Source organism: Phyllopteryx taeniolatus, chromosome 7, assembly GCF_024500385.1.
Source record: "Phyllopteryx taeniolatus isolate TA_2022b chromosome 7, UOR_Ptae_1.2, whole genome shotgun sequence".
Lineage (NCBI taxonomy): Eukaryota > Metazoa > Chordata > Actinopteri > Syngnathiformes > Syngnathidae > Phyllopteryx > Phyllopteryx taeniolatus.
In genome coordinates, this window is record NC_084508.1 from 29,938,587 (window position 1) to 29,957,464 (window position 18,878).

An 18,878-nucleotide genomic window follows, 5' to 3' on the forward strand; every position below is an offset into this window, starting at 1 on the left:
ATGCCCGTGACCTTCGATCCCTCAGGTGGCACTGCATCAAAAACCAACATCAATGTGTAAAGGATATCACCACATGGGTTCAGGAACACTTCAGAAAACCAATGTCAGAAAATACAGTTTGGCGCTTCATCCGTAAGTGCAACTTGAAACTCTACTATGCAAAGGAAAAGCCATTTATCAACAACACCCAGAAACGCCACCGGCTTCTCTGGGCCCGAGCTCATCTAAGATGGACTGATGCAAAGTGGAAAAGTGTTCTGTGGTCTGAAGAGTCCACATTTCAAATTGTTTTTGGAAATTGTGGACGTCGTGTCCTACTGGGCAAAGAGGAAAAGAACCATCGGGACTGTTATGGACACAAAGTTCAAAAGCCAGCATCTGTGATGGTATGGGGCTGTGTTAGTGCCAATGGCATGGGTAACTTACACATCTGTGAAGGCATAATTAATGCTGAAAGGTACATACAGGTTTTGGAGAAATATATGCTGCCATCCAAGCAACGTTTTTTTCATGGACACACCATCTTATTTCAGCAAGACAATGCTAAACCACATTCTGCACGTGTTACAATAGCGCGGCTTCGTAGTAAAAGAGTGCGGGTACTAGACTGGCCTGCCTGCAGTCCAGACCTGTCTCCCATTGAAAATGTGTGGCGCATTATGAAGCGTAAAATACGACAACGGAGACCCCGGACTGTTGAACAGCTGAAGCTGTACATCAAGCTAGAATGGGAAATAATTCCACCTACAAAGCTTCAACAATTAGTGTCCTCAGTTCCCAAATGTTTATTGAATGTTGTTCAAAGAAAAGGTAATGTAACACAGTCGTAAACATGACCCTGTCCCAGCTTTTTTGGAATGTGTTGCAGCCATAAAATTCTAAGTTAATGATTATTTGCTAAAAACAATCAAATTGATCAGTTTGAACATTAAATAGCTTGTCTTTGTAGTTTATTCAATTAAATATAGGTTGAACATGATTTGCAAATCATTGAATTCAGTTTTTATTTATGTTTAACACAACGTCCCAACTTCATTGAAATTGGGGTTGTATAAACCCTCAAAAGCTAAAGTGCATGTCAACTTAAATTGTGTTTATTTCCTCTTAAAAATTGTAATAAAAATGCACAACATTCTTATTTGTTCATATGACGTACAAAAGTAAAAACATGATGACGACTCCGTTTTGAAAAAGTAACATTCATGTATACTTAAACAGTATGTGTTTACTTATTTGGGTTATTATTGTTACGTACAGGGTATTTAAGTATTACTAATGAAGTAGCATGTTTGTGGCATTGTAAGACAAGCCAGTACCGGTATTTTCTTTGTCAAACCCCATTTATTTATTGCGTCTTTCACAAGTTTGTTTCATTGCTCCCTCCATGTGTTGCTTCTGTGTAGGGGTCTCTTGTCTGCAGAATATTTGACAGGAATTCCCACTCGTTAGAAATGAAATGAGAAGTGATAGTTATTTAAGTAGGGGTGAGTCGCTCTTTCTGACTCATTTGACTTCAATGACTCCAAAACCATTCAACTCATACACAGCAATTATTGTTTAACATCACATGGACACAGTAGCTCATAGCATGTAAACGGATTTTATATGCAGTAGCTAAGAGCCCCATGCTGCATTGTGGTTCCAAACAGACTTGCTTTCTCACACATGTTGTACATAACACCATGTAATCTAAAGGAAATAATGTGCATTAATAAGCAATAGGGTATGGGATTGATTGGATTTGTAGTCTTTTGTGTGCTTTCATAGATGCTTTTTTTTCTGACGGAAAAAGACACGTACAGAGAAAACACCTTTTTTTAAATATTTAAAAGAATGACAAAATTGTAACTTGATAACTTGCAATGTAGCATAACCAACAAAATGTGCATTCTTTCACGAGCGTATGAAATGCATGCGATATTCAAGAAGATATCTGGCTAGCTACATTTTGGTTGTCTTTTGGTTATTTCTAGTTTAGTTTGAAATAAAGCTAAGGCAGATAAAAAACAAAGATAATAACTGGAACGAAAAAAAAAGACCAGTGGAACATTTGAAATAACACTGACTTTAATGAACAATTACAATAGTTAAAGTTTTTAAAAAAACAAAAAAAAAAATCAGCAGTTTGTCTCTCTCTTTGGGAGGCATTCGTACAATATGACACCACCCCAAATATGAGAAAACGTTTATATTAACTTTCTTGTCTCATGCAAAACCTGGAATGCAGCTTTTCAAGCAGACCGGGGCATAATACAGCTTGCGGGTAACATCCAGCCCGTCCACTTTCTCTAACCCAGTGATTCCCAACCTTTATTGAGCCAAGGCACATATATACCATTTGAAAAATCTCACGGCACACCAACAAACAAAAATGTCACAAAAAGTGGGTACACAAGTCAATTATACACTTTCTGCCATCTAATAGAAGAGCATTCATTTGTTCTGTCTGTCTTTATATGCCGCTGGCATATATGGATTAAAAAACATAATCATTTGTAAATAAATAATATTTTCACCAATTAAGTGAATTTTGATAACTTCCCGCAGCACACCAGAAGAGCTCTCCCGGCACACTAATGTGCCACGGCACACTGGTTGAGATTCACTGCTCTAACCGACCCTCACAAAGTTTTAATGAAGTTAAAATGAAACTTAAACTACAATATGCGGTGTTTTTAATTTTGAGAGATGCTTTGATTTTGATGTTATGTGTGCGGGCACTACGAGCAAGCAAGACCAAATTGTATCTTCGGTTGGAGTTGAACCGACAAGTTCGACTTTACCATTACGTAATGACGATTATAGCTTGAAGTCGATTAATCGCCGAATACGTGTTTTTGCATTAAAAATACGGATGCTACTGGTGGAGGGTTCACACAGCAAACTAGCAGCGGTGCCTGAAGCATGTGGAAATAATTTACGAAAAATAAGATTGGTACAATGGAACGATAAGGAATCCTCTTCTTCTTTCAACTGGCCCCACACCCTGACTCCCTCATTCAATAATAAATCAGAGACACCTTCATGAGCTCGCTGTCAGTCAATCTTGCAAAAATCCATGTAACACAACTGTAGGTTTGCACCAACATTAATTTGGTCATATAACATTCCACAAATAAGTAGTGAGCCAGCTTGCGTTTGGAGTAGAGGCTGGCATTTTACAAGGTTCTCACCAGGTGCCCTGGATCCCGCGGGATGGGAGTGAATATTACCATCAATCACAGGATTGCCCAGGAGTGGGAGCGAAGGTCATCGGGAGCAAGCAGGAGCGGGAACTATGGAAACAAAGTCAACGGGAATGGACACTGGAAATGGAAACCATGATGGTGAGAGTTGACGGGAGTGAATCCATCATGCAGTTATATTTTATTTTATTTCTAATAAAATCGACATTTGAACATTTCCCCTCAGCATCGAGCTATCCATCCATTTTCTACACAGCTTATCCTCACTAGGTTCGCGGGTATGCTGGAGCCTATCCCACCTAATTGCGGGCAGGAGGTGGGCTACACCCTGAACTGTTTGCCAGTCAATCGCAGGGCACCATAACACATTACAAAGTAACACATTACTCCAAAAAAAACACCATTTTGAGGAACGAGCAAAGTAACGCATTACTTCAACAGGAAGAATAATTAGACTACAGTTACTTCTTCAAACCAACAATAGTTACTTTTGCATCATTGATGTCTCTCAACAAATACTAATTTGTAGCTGGTGATTAAATCAAAGAGCTGTGCAGAACCATCTAACCAAAACTGCTCAATTTTTTAATAAATTAAAGCAAGAAATTGGGAAGTGACTGTTTATGACAATGCACAGTGACGGTGCAGTACCATAAAAGTGCAAAGAAATGCACCACTTCACTGTCGCCACACTATTTTTGTTATTTTCCTTCGTAAAATGGAAGGTAACTAAAAAGTTACTTTTTTTCTAATTTAGTTACTTTTGAAATAAAGTAATCAACAAAGTAACTTTTAAGCTCAAGTAATTGGTAAGTTAAGTTACTTTTTTAAGGTAACTGCAGTGCACATATAGACAAACAAACAGTCGCACTCACATTCATACCTACATACAATTTAGAGTCTTCAATTAACCTCCTGTGCATGTTTTTGGGAGGAAACCAGAGTACCCAGAGAAAACCCACACAGGCATGGGGAGAACATGCAAACTCCACACAGGTAAGGCCAGATTTGAACCCAGGTCCTCAGAACTGTGAGACGCATGTGCTAACCAGTCGTCCACCGTTCCACCGCAACAACATTGCTAAACTAAGGGACTAATACGGCTTGGAAGGAATGGGAAAATCTTGGGCTCAGGATTGTTTTTCAAAAACTTGGGATTGGGCGGGATTTGTTTATAAACACTCATTTGGGATTGGTCAGGAATGGGATCAACTTCTGTGGGAGTGGGAAGGAACGGGAGTAAACATCAATTCCCTGGTCAGTGTCAAGTTTGGAGGCTTGCGAGAACTGAAAAAAAATATATCAATGACATCATTAATTCATTGAACTACCACTATCATCACCTTAGGGTCGGCTACAAAAAAAACTGAAGTTGTTCAACTACTAGTCTTCAGTATTGCAAACTTTGTCGCTGTATTTAGTGGCTTTTCCGACACCTCGTACGACTATTTTTCAAAAAAGCGACAAGCAAAAATAGTTCACGTCAAAATTCTTATGTATGGTTTCAGCCCCTGATCTCTCATTGGGTCACTCAAGGTGTTATGCAGAAAAGAGCTCACCTCATCCGATAAACACGTTAGGCACCTATTGTATTTGTCCCCTAAGAGATTCTTGGTGAATGATAACAGATTGGAAATGAAAGCAAAGTGCTTCCATGCCCTTTCCTTCCTCCTTTCTGTAAGATCACATTGGCACATTTTGATTCGGACCTTCCCTGGTAGTCTTCATGTTCTCTCTCCGGTTCCATGGGTTTGCTCCTAGTGTGCAAGCTTTCTTCCATGATTTCCAAACATGTACAGATTAACTCAGTAGCTACCATGAATGGCTCCCTTTATGTGTCAACCCTTGGATTGACTGGTGTCCGTAGTGTATCATAGGGGATAGGCTGATGAGTCCATTTGACAAGTGTCAAGTTTGATCCAAAGTTTAGGAAAAGTGTTTGGAAATTGGTGCTTTTGTTGAATATGGGAAATACATTGGGTCCTTAATAGGTTATTAATAAAAAAATTAAAAAGTTTCCCAATCCTAACCCAGTCAGCAAAATTTAGGCTTAGTTGCTAACAAGCATTGGCCGATAAGCATGTATTTCCCAAGTTCATTAAATGTCTCAGGGAGGTTGGTTTTACGTCGACACGGCTCGACTTGCTGGTCTTCGAGCACAGCGTCATAGCTGGATTGATTGCAGCACCAGCACACGGAGATTGCCACCAGCATGTTTCCGGTGAGTTAGTTCTGGAGAAATTGGGTGCTGCTTTTGCTGTTGTTTATTGATGTTCATTCATTGTTATTGTATTTTTCTCTTGTTTCTGCTGAAGATCTATAAATAAAGTTTCTTAACCTGAATTATTTGTCTTCATTACAAACAAAATTAGGTTCTTATTTTTAAAAGTCAGTATGGTTTTTCACATTGGATACTAAAAATGTACTGAAGCGACCTGTGTTGTTGCTGTTCTGTGGGGTGATTTTAGACAGTGGTAGGATTTCCAACGCACCTTGTGCAAGTGAATGCAGCACTGAGCTGATGGAGTGAATGGAGCACAACAAGAGGTGGAGCGACGTGCCACCGTTAAGAAGCTAAATGGCGTGGTAAATGAGTCAAACAGCAGACGTTACAGTACATTCGAAAAAGTCCAACATGAATGAATAAAGTTCATATAATTAAAGTCATATGAAGAAGCTCACTCTGGTTGGCGTTCCTGCTTTAATCATTCAGAAGTTCTGTGGTGGTAATTTTCAATTTCATGCCAACGTCTTAGCGACATCTTGCTAATGAGCAAACGCTTTCCCTACAACATTTTAGCGATGGAATGGTCCGACGATGCGACGTATGTTTGCCTGGAGTGCTCATTTGGTTCCTCTTCTTTTACAGCATCTCCCAGGCCCTAGAGAAGACAGAACTCTTGTCATGCAGATGATGCAACCATAAACATTTCTGAGTAAGCACATAAAGGTATAGATTAAAAATAATCTGTTGTCCTTTTATGCAGAGGATCATCTGATCTGGCAATATTTTTCTCAGTCAAGTGTTGATGCACCTCCACCATGGGAGCTGCAATATTCTTGAGGCACTTCTCTTCTTTTATACTATTTTGTCCAAAGATACCGTGATATAATTTAACTTGTAAAAACACACTTAAACTCTTTAATTAAACAGTCATTGATCGTCAAATATTTCTTGATGCTTGACAGTATGAGTCACTGTTAGTGTAGAGGTTAATGGCTGAATTTCACACAGCACATTAAATTGAATACTGCACAGTGGCTATAGGCGTGAATGTGAGTGTGAATGAATGTCAGTTACTGCGAGAAGAACAGAAAACAAGAGTCCACACAGCTAAGGTTGTGTATAAAGTGCCATAAAAAAAAGTACTTGATTTTATTTTTTCTAATTTTTTTGCATATTTATCACAAATGTTTTGGATAATCAAGCTAATGTTAATATCACACAATGACAACCAAAGTAAATAATCCAGTTTCTAAATAACAGATTTCTTTTTATTAAGGGGAAAAAATACAAACCATTCTGGCTCTCCATGAAAAGTAATTGACCCTCTTTGTTATATATTAGTCCACTGTAACCACCTTTTTTGGAGCGCTTGAGTACAATTGCTACACCTAGGCCTGATTACGGCAAGACTTTTAAAATCAAGAAATCACTTAAATTGTACCTTCCAGACGGTGAAGTAGGATCTAATAAAATAAGGCATCATCCCACAAGCCAAAGAAATTCAAGAACAAATGAGAAACAATGTGATAGAAATCTATACCTGTCTGGAAAAGGTTACAAGGCATTTCCAATGATTTGGGTCAGAACCAAAATCCACAAATGAAGAAACCACCTTCTTTAGAACAACCACTCCTTCACATGGACGCCTGCCTGTCAGGAGAGCTTTTTCTACCCTCAAGAGGGCCCTCATGAACACTCCTTTCCACTCACCAAGACCCAGCCTTGCCCTTTGTATTGGAGACGGCGTAGGGGCGGTGTTGTCATAGTGGTGACATGAGTGGTGGTCTAGTTTAACCGCACCTTAAATAAGAGTGAGCAGACATGAACTATTGGGTGTTGATATTGGCTGCACGGTACTTTAATACTACTTGTGTGGCGTGCCCTTCACCATCAGAACAGACCAGAAAGTGCGGTTGAATTCACTCAGGGAATCAGAAGGCCAAGTGGCACAATGGCTGGATGAGCTGCAGTCCTTTCACTGATGCACATTCTCAGCACCGGTGTGCTGTGGACGGCTACAACTACTACAACTGGCGGTACGCCAGGAAGAAGGAGATGGGTGGAGTGACTGGAGTATGCCCAGAAGCTGAAGGATCAACTGAAGGCAGCGCACGTGTTTTCCCAAGACCAATTAGAGAAGGCTGGTTTGATGCAAAAGAGGAACTATGATGCACGTTAGCAAGCAGTTCCATCTCGGGGTAGAAGTATTGCCTTACACCATGACTGGTTGGCTGTGTACAGGGGCAGTGCTGTTCCCTCTTTGAGGCAATGTCTGCCTCCCCAGCCAGTTAAGGGCTTGGATTGGATCCAAGTTCGATTCCAACACTGTTGTCCCGGTTCAGCCACTGGTGTCACCTGGAGACAGACACGATTCAGACCATGGCCGGCCACAGAGATCGATGCAAAGACCGCCGAGGTTCAGGGATTTCTTTTGTTGACAATAGTGTTGTTTCATTCATGAACGTTTAGTTCAAAAGAACGAATCTTTTTAGTATCTTTTTACTTTAAGCTTGACTGCCGCCGTGAGCGAGTCGGCTGGGAGCGGAAATGGAACTGCTGTACCGTTCTGTCACTCACTTCTGAATCTTCGGCGAATGACCAATGAGCAGCCAGCGTGCAGGAGGGGTCGGGAATTCTTTAAATGTACTGCCATGTGGTTTGCAATTCGAGAGCGTTGTCACTCACTTCGACAAATGACCAATGAGCAGCCAACATCAGGCAGCACCGTGCAGGTGCCGGAGGGACGAGCTGAATATACTATTGAACTGAATGCACTATTGAACTGAAAGTTCTATTGAAATGAATGTACTGAAGGGAACTGAATGTACTGTTAGCCACGAGTGATTCGTTTGTTGAACTTCATTCGTGATCGGCTAAGGAGTGATGTACTAGTACGTATGCAGTGATTTATGCAGAAGTTCACGTACTACGCAGTGAACGTACTCATGAGTGATTTTAACCGCTTGTCCTGACGTCCTTATGGGGATAGCTTTCACTGGCAGCTGTTTCTTCAAGCTAACGGCTAATGTTGAGTCAGTGAAGCACATGAAAACAAGCACAAACACGGTGTGGGTCGGACGATGTTCCATAATCTTAACACGAACAGACTACACATAAAGTCATGAGAGGATAGGAGACCGACATGGGAGTTAGATTTGCCAGTGCAAGGCAAGCTGAAGCGGCAGCAGCAGGGAGTTTAAGGGGGGATTTATATGAAAAGATTCATAAGAAATTTTAAAATCTTCTTTTCTTTCGTATTGTCCCATGAGGGGTCGCCACAGCGTGCCATCCTTTTCCATGCAAGCCTATTTCCTGCATCCTCCTCTCTAACACCAACTGCCCTCATGTCTTCCATCACTACATCCATCAACCTTCTCTTTGGTATTCTTTGAGCTCTCTTGCCTGGCAGCTCCATCCTCATCACCCTTCTACAAATATATACTCACTCTCTCAACTCTGGACATGTCCAAACCATCGGGGTCTGCTCTCTCTAACTTTGTCTCCAAAACATCTAACCTTGGCTGTCCCCCTGATGAGCTCATTTCTAATTTTATCCAACCTGGTCACTCCGAGAGAGAACCTCAACATCTTAATTTCCACCCGCTCTACTTCCTGTTGTCTCTTCAGTGCAGTGCCACTGTCTCTAATCTGTACATCATGGCTGGCCTCGCCACTGTCTTATAAACTTTGCCCTTCATCCCAGCAGACACTCTTCTGTCACATAACACACCTTACACCTTCCTCCACCCGTTCCAACTACTTGTTTCTTCACTTCCTTTCCAAACTCACCATTGCTCTTGACTGTTGACCCCAAGTATTTAAAGTCTTCCACCCTCGCTATATCTTCTTCCTGTAGACTCACTCCCCCACTTCCACCCCTCTCATTTATGTACATATATTAATATTTCCACTAATCTTCATTCCTCTCCAGTCCAGTGCATGCCTCCACCTTTCTAACTGTTCCTCCACCTGCTCCCTGCTTTCAATGCAGATCACAATGTTATCTGCGAACATCATGGTCCACGGGGATTCCAGTCTAACCTCATCTGTCACTCTATCAAATCACTGCAAACAAGAAGGGGCTCAGGGCTGATCCCTGATGCAGTCCCACCTCCACCTTAAACTCTGTCAAACCTACAACACACCTCACCACTGTTCTGCTGACCTCATACATTACATGTTCGGTACTTTTCAAACATACTTCTCTGGCACTCCAGACTTCCGCATGCAGTACCACAGTTCTTTTCTACATACTCTGTCATGGGCTTTCTCTAGATCTACAAAGACACAATGCAGCTCCTTCTGGCCTTCCCTGTACTTCTCCATCAACACCCTGAAGGCAAATAATGTATCTGTAATACTCTTTCTAGGTATGAAACCATACTGTTGCTCACAAATACTCACTTCTGTCCTGAGTCTAGCCTCCATTACACTTTCCCTTCATTACTCTTCATTGTGTGGCTCATCAACTCTATTCCTTTATAGTTCCCACAGCACTGAACTTCACCCTTGTTCTTAAAAATGGGCACCAGCACACTTTTCCTCCATTCCTCAGGCATCTTCTCACCCACTAGAATTCTGTTGAACAAGCTGGTAAAAACTCCAGTCACCTCTCCTAGATGCTTCTATACCTCCACAGGAATGTCATCAGGAACAACTGCCTTTCCATTTTTCATCCTCTTTAGTGCCTTTCTATCTTCCCCCTTGCTAATCATTGCTACTTCCTGGTCCACCCCTCAGGTCAGTCTGGTGGCCATCCAGGCAGTTCAGGAGGTCTTCCAGGATGCCAAGCACCAGGGTCTTTACACGGCCATTCAGGTGGACGGCCATGGTGCTGAACCCAATGGTAATGCAGGGACCAGGCAATAGGGTCGGGTGGCGGCTGCTGGACGAGCGCCGCCGGAGCCGGGACGGGAGACGGCCGCTGGACGAGCGCCGCCGGAGCGTGGTCCCACATGTTGTTCCACGGCTCCAATTAAGTCACGTCTATTCAAATCTGCCACCACGTTCAGTACCACCTGTTTTTCCTAGTTCACCTTCCCGAGTCCCTGTGGACTCTGCCCCTCTCGTACCCTCTACTCTACTCTGTGACGTGAGCATGTGCCCTTAAAAGGTGAGGCCTGGTGAGTGATGTGTGAGATCAGAGAGCGGCTGAGGACCACACCCAATCAATCGAGGGGCGGGATCAGGCCCACGGGTCCACCCAAGAGCAGCCCGGCAGACGGGACACACCGAGGGAAACCTAGGGCGCTCCGCCAGCCCAACCGAGGCGCCCGACAACTGGCCACCCGGTGGGGGCCGCAGGGACCCAATGCCACCAACCAGCCAACCCACCCACCACCCCACACGCTGCCTCCTCCCCCAGCAGAGCAAGACGCCCCAACCCACAGGGCCCGCAATGCAGCCAGTCCCTTCCAGCCCGAGGGCGGAAGAGTGTCCCTTGTTTGTTGGAAAGGAGGGCGGATGGGGGCACTTATCGGGTGCTATCCTTATTGGGTGCAGAAACCAAGGAGCAGCCGCGGGCAATGAGAGGTCAGCCCAAACACCAAGCAGACATCCAGCCCGGTGGGCCCGGCCTCAGGAGCACTGCCATGCAAGTAAGTGAGACCCACCTCCCCCCTGTTACTATGACTGCCAGGTCCCTGACTGCTGAAACCCGATCCGACACCCACACCCTCCCGATCCCAAACCAGTCCCCCAGGAACCCTTTGTATGTATGTGCCCAGTTGTGTTTCGTGAGAAAAATACAGTAAATGGTGTGAGTGTGTGCTAAGTGAGTGATTAAAAGGCATGGCTCCTGCAGGTCGGGCCCATTAGGCCGGACAACCACAGACGAAGAGGGCCATCCCTTCCAGACCCACAGCAACAAATCCAAAACCCCCACCCCACACATGCGGATGTGGATGCAATTATTGGATTCCTGAAACATTTATGGCGTTTAAGACAAGTAGAAATAAATGGGAGTTTTGGTAGTTTGATGTTGTTGCACTCTGTTTGTTCCAATTCTAGCCAAGAATCACACTCCTCACTGTGGTGCAACCATTTGATGAGGTATTGTAATTGGTTAGCTAAATAATAGTGTTTAAAGTTGGGTGCATTGCCTCAATCCAAACAAATTCAAGAACAGACGAGTAATAAAGCAATTGACATCTGTCAGTAAGGAAAGAGTTACAAAGCCATTTCTAAAGCTTTAGAATTCCAGCAAACCACAGTGAGCGTCGTTATCCTCAAATGGAGAACACATGGGACAATGGTGAACTTTCCCAGATGTGGCCGACCTAAAAAAATGATTCCAAAAGCACAGCGATGACTCATCCCTAAGGTCACAAAGGAACCCAGCACAACATCTAAAGCTGGCCTTAATAACTCGTTGGGTCTGCCTCAGGAGCAAAAACTGAAATCAGGCATTTTCTATAACTGGCAATGAGTCTTCAACATCTATCCATCAATCCATCCATCCATCCATCCATTTCCTACCACTTATCCGAGGTCGGGTCGCGGGGGCAGTAGCTTTAGTAGGGACGCCCAGACTTCCCTCTCCCCATCCACTTCATCCAGCTCTTCAGGGGGGATCCCGGGCCAGCCGAAGGACGTTGTCTCTCCAGCGTATCCTGGGTCATGCCCGGGGTCTCCTCCCGGTGGGACGTGCCCGGAACACCTCACCGGGGAGGCGTCCGCCAGGCATCCAAATCAGATGCCCCAGCCACCTCATCTGGCTCCTCTCGATGTGAAGGAGCAGCGCCTCTACTCTGAGATCCTCCCGGATGGCCGAGCTTCTCACCCTATCTCTAAGGGAGAGCCCGGACACCCTGCGCAGGAAACTCATTTCGGCTGCTTGTATCCTGGATCTTGTTCTTTCGGTCACGACCCACAGCTCGTGACCATAGGTGAGGGTAGGAACGTAGATCAAATGGTAAATCGAGAGCTTCGCCTTTCGGCTTAGCGCCTTCTTTACCACAATGGATCGATACAAAGTCCGCATCACTGCAGACGCTGCACCGATCCGCCTGTCAATCTCCCGTTCCATTCTTTCCTCATTCGTGAACAAGACCCCAAGATACTTGAACTCCTCCACTTGGGGCAGGATCTCATCCCCGACCTGGAGAGGGGACGCCACCCTTTTCCGACTGAGGACCATGGTCTCAGATTTGGAGGTGCTGATTCTCATCCCAGCCGCTTCACACTCGGCTGCGAACTGCTCCAGTGAGAGTTGGAGGTCACGGCTTGATGAAGCCAACAGAACCACATCATCAGCAAAAAGCAGAGATGCAATACTGAGGCCACCAAACCGGACCTCCTCTACGCCTCGGCTGAGCCTAGAAATTCTGTCCATAAAAGTTACGAACAGAATTGGTGACAAAGGGCAGCCTTGGCGGAGTCCAACCCTCACCGGGAAAGAGTCCGACTTACTGCCGGATATGCGGACCACACTCTTACTCCGGTCGTACAGGGACCGAACAGCTCGTATCGTACCCCATACTCCCGAAGCACCCCCCACAGGACCCCCCAAGGCACACGGTCGAACGCCTTCTCCAAGTGCACAAAACACATGTAGACTGGTTGGGCGAACTCCCATGCACCCTCGAGGACCCTGCCAAGGGTGTAGAGCTGGTCCACTGTTCCACTGCCAGGACGAAAACCACACTGCTCCTCCTGAATCTGAGATTCAACTTCCTGACGGTCTATTCAGCACCCCTGAATAGACCTTACCAGGGAGGCTGAGGAGTGTGATCCCCCTGTAGTTGGAACACAACCTTGAGGAACTCCAGGCGAATCTTATCCACCCCCGGGGCCTTGCCACCGAGGAACTTTTTAACCACCTCGGTGACCTCAACCCCAGAGATAGGAGAGCCCGCCTCAGAGAACCCAGACTCTGCTCCCTCATGGGAAGGCGTGTCGGTGGAATTGAGGAGGTCTTCGAAGTATTCTCCCTACCGACTCACACCGTCCCGAGTCGAGGTCAGCCCACTATACACAGTGTTGATGGTGCACTGCTTCCCCCTCCTGAGATGCCGGATGGTGGACCAGAATTTCCTCCAAGCCGTCCGGAAGTCTTTCTCCATGGCCTCACCAAACTCCTCCCATGCCCGAGTTTTTGCTTCAGCGACCACCAAAGCTGCATTCCGCTTGGCCAGCCGGTACCCATCAGCTGCCTCAGGAGTCCCACATGCAAAAAAGGCCCGATAGGACTCTTTCTTCAGCTTGACGGCATCCCTCACCGTTGGTGTCCACCAACGGGTTTGGTGATTGCCACCACGACAGGCACCAACCAACTTACGGCCACAGCTCAGGTCGGCCGCCTCAGCAATGGAGGCGCAGAACATGGTCCACTCGGACACGATGTCCCCCGCCTGCCCCGGAACATGAGCAAAGTTCTGTCGGAGGTGGGAGTTGAAACTTCTTCTGACAGGGGATTCCGCCAGACATTCCCAGCAGACCCTAACAATACGTTTGGGCCTGCCACGTCAGACCGGCACCTTCCCCCACCATCGGAGACAACTCACCACCAGGTGGTGATCAGTTGATAGCTCCGCCCCTCTCTTTACCCGAGTGTCCAAGACATGCGGCCGCAAATCCGATGACATGACTACACAAAAAAGGAACACATTTTTAGTTTATAGGATCTTTAATACTATCCATCCATCCATCCATTTTCTGAACAGCTTCTCCTCACTCGGGTCGCGGGCGTGCTGGAGCCTATCCCAGCTATCATCGAGCAGGAGGCGGGGTACACCCTGAACTGGTTGCCAGCCAATCGCAGGGCACGTACAAACAAACAACCATTCATACTCACATTCACACCTACGGGCAATTTTAGAGTCTCCAATTAATGCATGTTTTTGGGATGTGGGAGGAAACCGGAGTGCCCGGAGAAAACGCACGCAGGCACGGAGAGAACATGCAAACTCCACACAGGCGGGGCTGGGGATTAAACCCCAGTCATCAGAACTGTGAGGCTGACGCTCTAACCAGTCGTCCACTGTGCCGCCTCTTTAATACTATCCATCCATCCATTTTCTGAGCTGCTTCTCCTCACTAGGGTCACGGGCATGCTGGAGCCTATCCCAGCTATCATCAGGCAGGAGGCGGGGTACACCCTGAACTGGTTGCCAGCCAATCGCAGGGCACATACAAACAAACAACCATTCGCACTCACATTCACACCTACGGGTAATTTATAGTCTCCAATTCATGCATGTTTTTTGGATGTGGGAGGAAACCGGAGTGCCCGGAGAAAACCCACGCAGGCACGGGGAGAACATGCAAACTCCACACAGGCGGGGCCGGGGATTGAATCCGGGTCCTCAGAACTGTGAGGCTGACGCTCTAACCAGTCGTCCACAGTGCCGCCTTACTGGCATTATTATTATTATTATTATTATTATATGTAGCAGCAAAAGTGACTATTTAATAATGTCAGATCCTCAGAGAAACCATTTCTGAAGACCATTTACAGAAACGCAATAGTGTCCCAGAACAATGCAGTCTTTAACTTTTAGGACTTAGATAAAGTTAATAATATTTCATCTAACCTGCAATATATAGGACAGAAAAAAATTACATGCCCATGGCCTTCATATTTTTCTTGAGCAGAATATTTTAACAACAAAAGCACCTTATATCTCTTAACCAGAGGGAGTAAGTGGCTTTAATTTCGCAGCAATAAAAAGGAAATTAATGGACGACGAGCATCAGCGCACATAAAGAACTAATTTCATCTAAAAGTTCCATCAACGTAGGGGAATGTGTAATTGCAAAGTGGGTCTATAAAAATAGTGATTTGGCCAGCCAAATACAAATGTGCCCCTCACTCAACTCTTCCAAGTTCTTTTGGAAAGTGTCAAAAACTCCTTTCCTGAAATCATATTCATAAAGTTAGATCTTACAATGCAGGATACAGAATTCCCTTTGGTCCATTATAGTCACACAGGAAGCTTGTTTGTGTTTGCTTTCTCTGGTTACTTTTTGTTCATATGGCAATGATGAAGTCATCATTCTATAGCGGTTATCCTGTTCAGGATGCCAAGAGCTGGATCTTATCCAAGGTGACATCAGGTGGCCTACACCCTGGACTGGTTGACAGTGAATAAGTGGCACGTAGAGAGACAGAAGACCATTCGCACCATCACTGAGTGACAATGGAACCCAGAGTGGCTGTACAGAAGTGAGCTTTTAGTGATGCAATGTGCAAGCCATAGTTGAAAACAATGTGTATGGTGTGCACAGAGTCAAGGAGGTGACCACTGTGCGCAAAATGATTGACTCCTCTGCCAACCTTGCCGCTTGTGAAAATACCAACAATAACAATAAGCCTTATTTCACAATAAATACGAAGTATACAAATGCTCTGAATGTGGGTTTTATAGCTCTTAGCTTTTTAGGAAAACATGATAAATTTGGGGTTGATGAACCATGGCAAACATTTTTGGTGTAAAGCACTACCTCCAAATACACTGGTCATTAAATATTGCCCAATTTCAATCAGACGAGAAAAGTTTATAGCTATTTTTCGTCGCTCTTTGTAAGTCATTACACGTATCTCTTACTGGAATTGGTCATTCTGTGAAAAGCCAGGAATGGGATTTTTAGGCTAACGGAAAGTAAAGTAACTTAATTTCAGTTGACTTCAGGCAAAAGACAGACAACACCCTGAACTTGTTGCCAGCCATCACACGTGATCTCACAAAACACTTCCCACTGATGTTTCCCGGTTGCTGAAGCTGGGAGCCTTGTAAAATGGCGATGTTCTCAAAAAGCGACTTGCTTTGGAAAATACTGGTCCCTTTTGCCATCTAGTGAACCCACTTTTCTGCATAAAATGATATTGGACAAGACATTTTTGTTTTAATTTATGGTTGCTTCCGCATTCGTTAGACTTGGGTGCTTCTTTGATTGGCTACATTCTGTTCCATGTCACCATTCTCAGGATCATGACTCGGGAGAATTTGGCGTTCCCCACATAAAAAGAGTTTTGGTTGTAAATATTGAAGACGTTCATTATTTAAGATTGTTGGCCCCGACCTGTTACGGACCCTAAAATTGGGAAAAATCCACCTTTAACACACATCAGACCTAAGGACAATCTTATAGGATAATCTTAAAAGATTTAAAATTGTCTGGTGTTTGATGTGCTAGGCTGGGGCAGAATCAGCCGATTGTCTTTATGTGTGTACTTGGCCTTAATGAACTTAAGTACAGAGGCGTGTGATTGGCTGCCGACCAGTTCAGAGTGTACCCCGCCTCTTTCCAAAAGTCAACCGGGATAGGCTCTTGCGCACCCGCAGCCCTTATGGGGTTGAGCGGTACAGAGAATGGATGGATTGATGGATGGAAGTACAGAGCCTACACTGCAAATGAGTCAAACAGAGGTATTTTCATGGTTTGAGCTTTCATTGCTTCTTCTGGGACAGGCTCATTAATCTTCATTGATGATGTAAAACATGATAGCAGCAGCAAAATAAACTTTGAAATCCACAGAAACATTTTGTCTGCCAATTATAGGAAAGATTGCTTGGAAGACCCTTCGTCATGCAGCAAGATGATGACCCAAAACACTATCAAAACAACAGTCACCACCCCTTTTTGGCCAGCGTAAAGGCCGGAGCCCCTTTTGTTTGCTGGCTCTTGTTTGACCAACTTGCCGAAGACTGGCTCAGCCAGGAAGCCCCACCTCGCACCACGAGGTGACGAGGACACATCAGACTCTTCCCCGCCGCAGGGCATCCTGGCAGCGCTCCGAACTACCCTTTTTGGGTCCCTGGGCAAACTCCGTTGGGAAGGAAGCGGGCAGCACACATCCCCTCCGAGCATCTTACTAACAACGACGTACGGCTCCAGCCACCCTGCCTGGGAACTTTTTTTTTTCCTGCTCTTCCTTTTTTTCCTTCCTACGTTTCTACCAAATCCACCTGTTCCCCATGCGGACCGGACCGGCCAAACATTCGGGAGACCGACTAGCCTGCCTAAATTCTGTTCAATGCAACGTAAGTCCAGCCTGTGGTCTACTAAAAGGACAGATTAGTGCATATTTGCACTCCTTGAGCCGTCACCTTATCGTGGTGGAGGGGTTTGCGTGTTCCAATGATCCTAGGAGCTAAGTTGTCTGGGGCTTTATGCCACTGGCAGGGTCACCCATGGCAAACAGGTCCTAGGTGAGGGACCAGACAAAGCACGGGTCCAAAAACTCCGTATGACGAGTACAATAAATGGATTCAGGTTTCCCTTGCCCAGACGCGGGTCACCGCGTCTGGGCATAACGAACACCATGTTCAAGCATAAGGGTGTCCACACTTGCACTTGGCACCAGGACACCTTAGGTCGCAGTTTGATAATCGACTTTGTGGTCGTGTCATCGGACTTGGGGCCGCATGTCTTGGACACTCGGGTAAAGAGAGGGGCGGAGCTGTCAACTGATCAACACCTGGTGTTGAGTTGGCTCCGATGGTGGGGAAGATGCCGGTCCGACGTGGCAGGCCCAAACATATTGTGAGGGTCTGCTGGAAACGTCTGGCTGAATCCCCTGTCAGAAGGAGTTTCAACTCCCACCTCCGACAGAACTTTGCTCATGTTCTGGGGGAGGCAGGGGACATCAAGTCCGAGTGGACCATGTTCCGCGCCTCCATTGCTGAGGCGGCCGACCGGAGCTGTGGCCGTAAGGTGGTTGGTGCCTGTCGTGGCGGAAATCCCCGAACCCGTTGGTGAACACCAACGGTGAGGGATGCCGTCAAGCTGAAGAAGGAGTCCTATCGGGCCTTTTTGGCATGTGGGACTCCTGAGGCAGCTGATGGGTACCGGCTGGCCAAGCGGAATGCAGCTTTGGTTGTCGCTAAAGCAAAAACTCTTCTGGACGGCTTCGAGATAATTCTGGTCCACCATCCGGTGTCTCAGGAGGGGGAAGCAGTGCACCATCAACACTGTGTATAGTGAGGATGGGGCGCTGCTGACCTCGACTCGGGACGTTGTGAGCCGGTGGGGAGAATACTTCGAAGACCTCCTCAATTCCACCGACACGCCTTCCCATGAGGGAGCAGAGTCTGGGTTCTCTGAGGCGGGCTCTCCTATCTCTGGGGTTGAGGTCACAGAGGTGGTTAAAAAGCTCCTCGGTGGCAAGGCCCCGGGGGTGGATGAGATATGCCCGGAGTTCCTCAAGGCTCTGGATGTTGTAGGGCTGTCCTGGTTGACACGCCTCTGCAACATCGCGTGGACATCGGGGACAGTGCTTCTGGATTGGCAGACTGGGGTGGTAGTCCCCATTTTTAACCAGCCACCCTGGTAAGGTCTATTCAGTGGTGCTGGAGAGGAGGGTCGGTTTGGTGGCCGGTTTGGTGGCCTCAGTATTACATCTCTGCTTTTTGCTGATGATGTGGTTCTGTTGGCTTCATCAAGCCGTGACCTCCTACTCTCACTGGAGCAGTTCGCAGCCGAGTGTGAAGCGGCTGGGATGAGAATCAGCACCTCCAAATCTG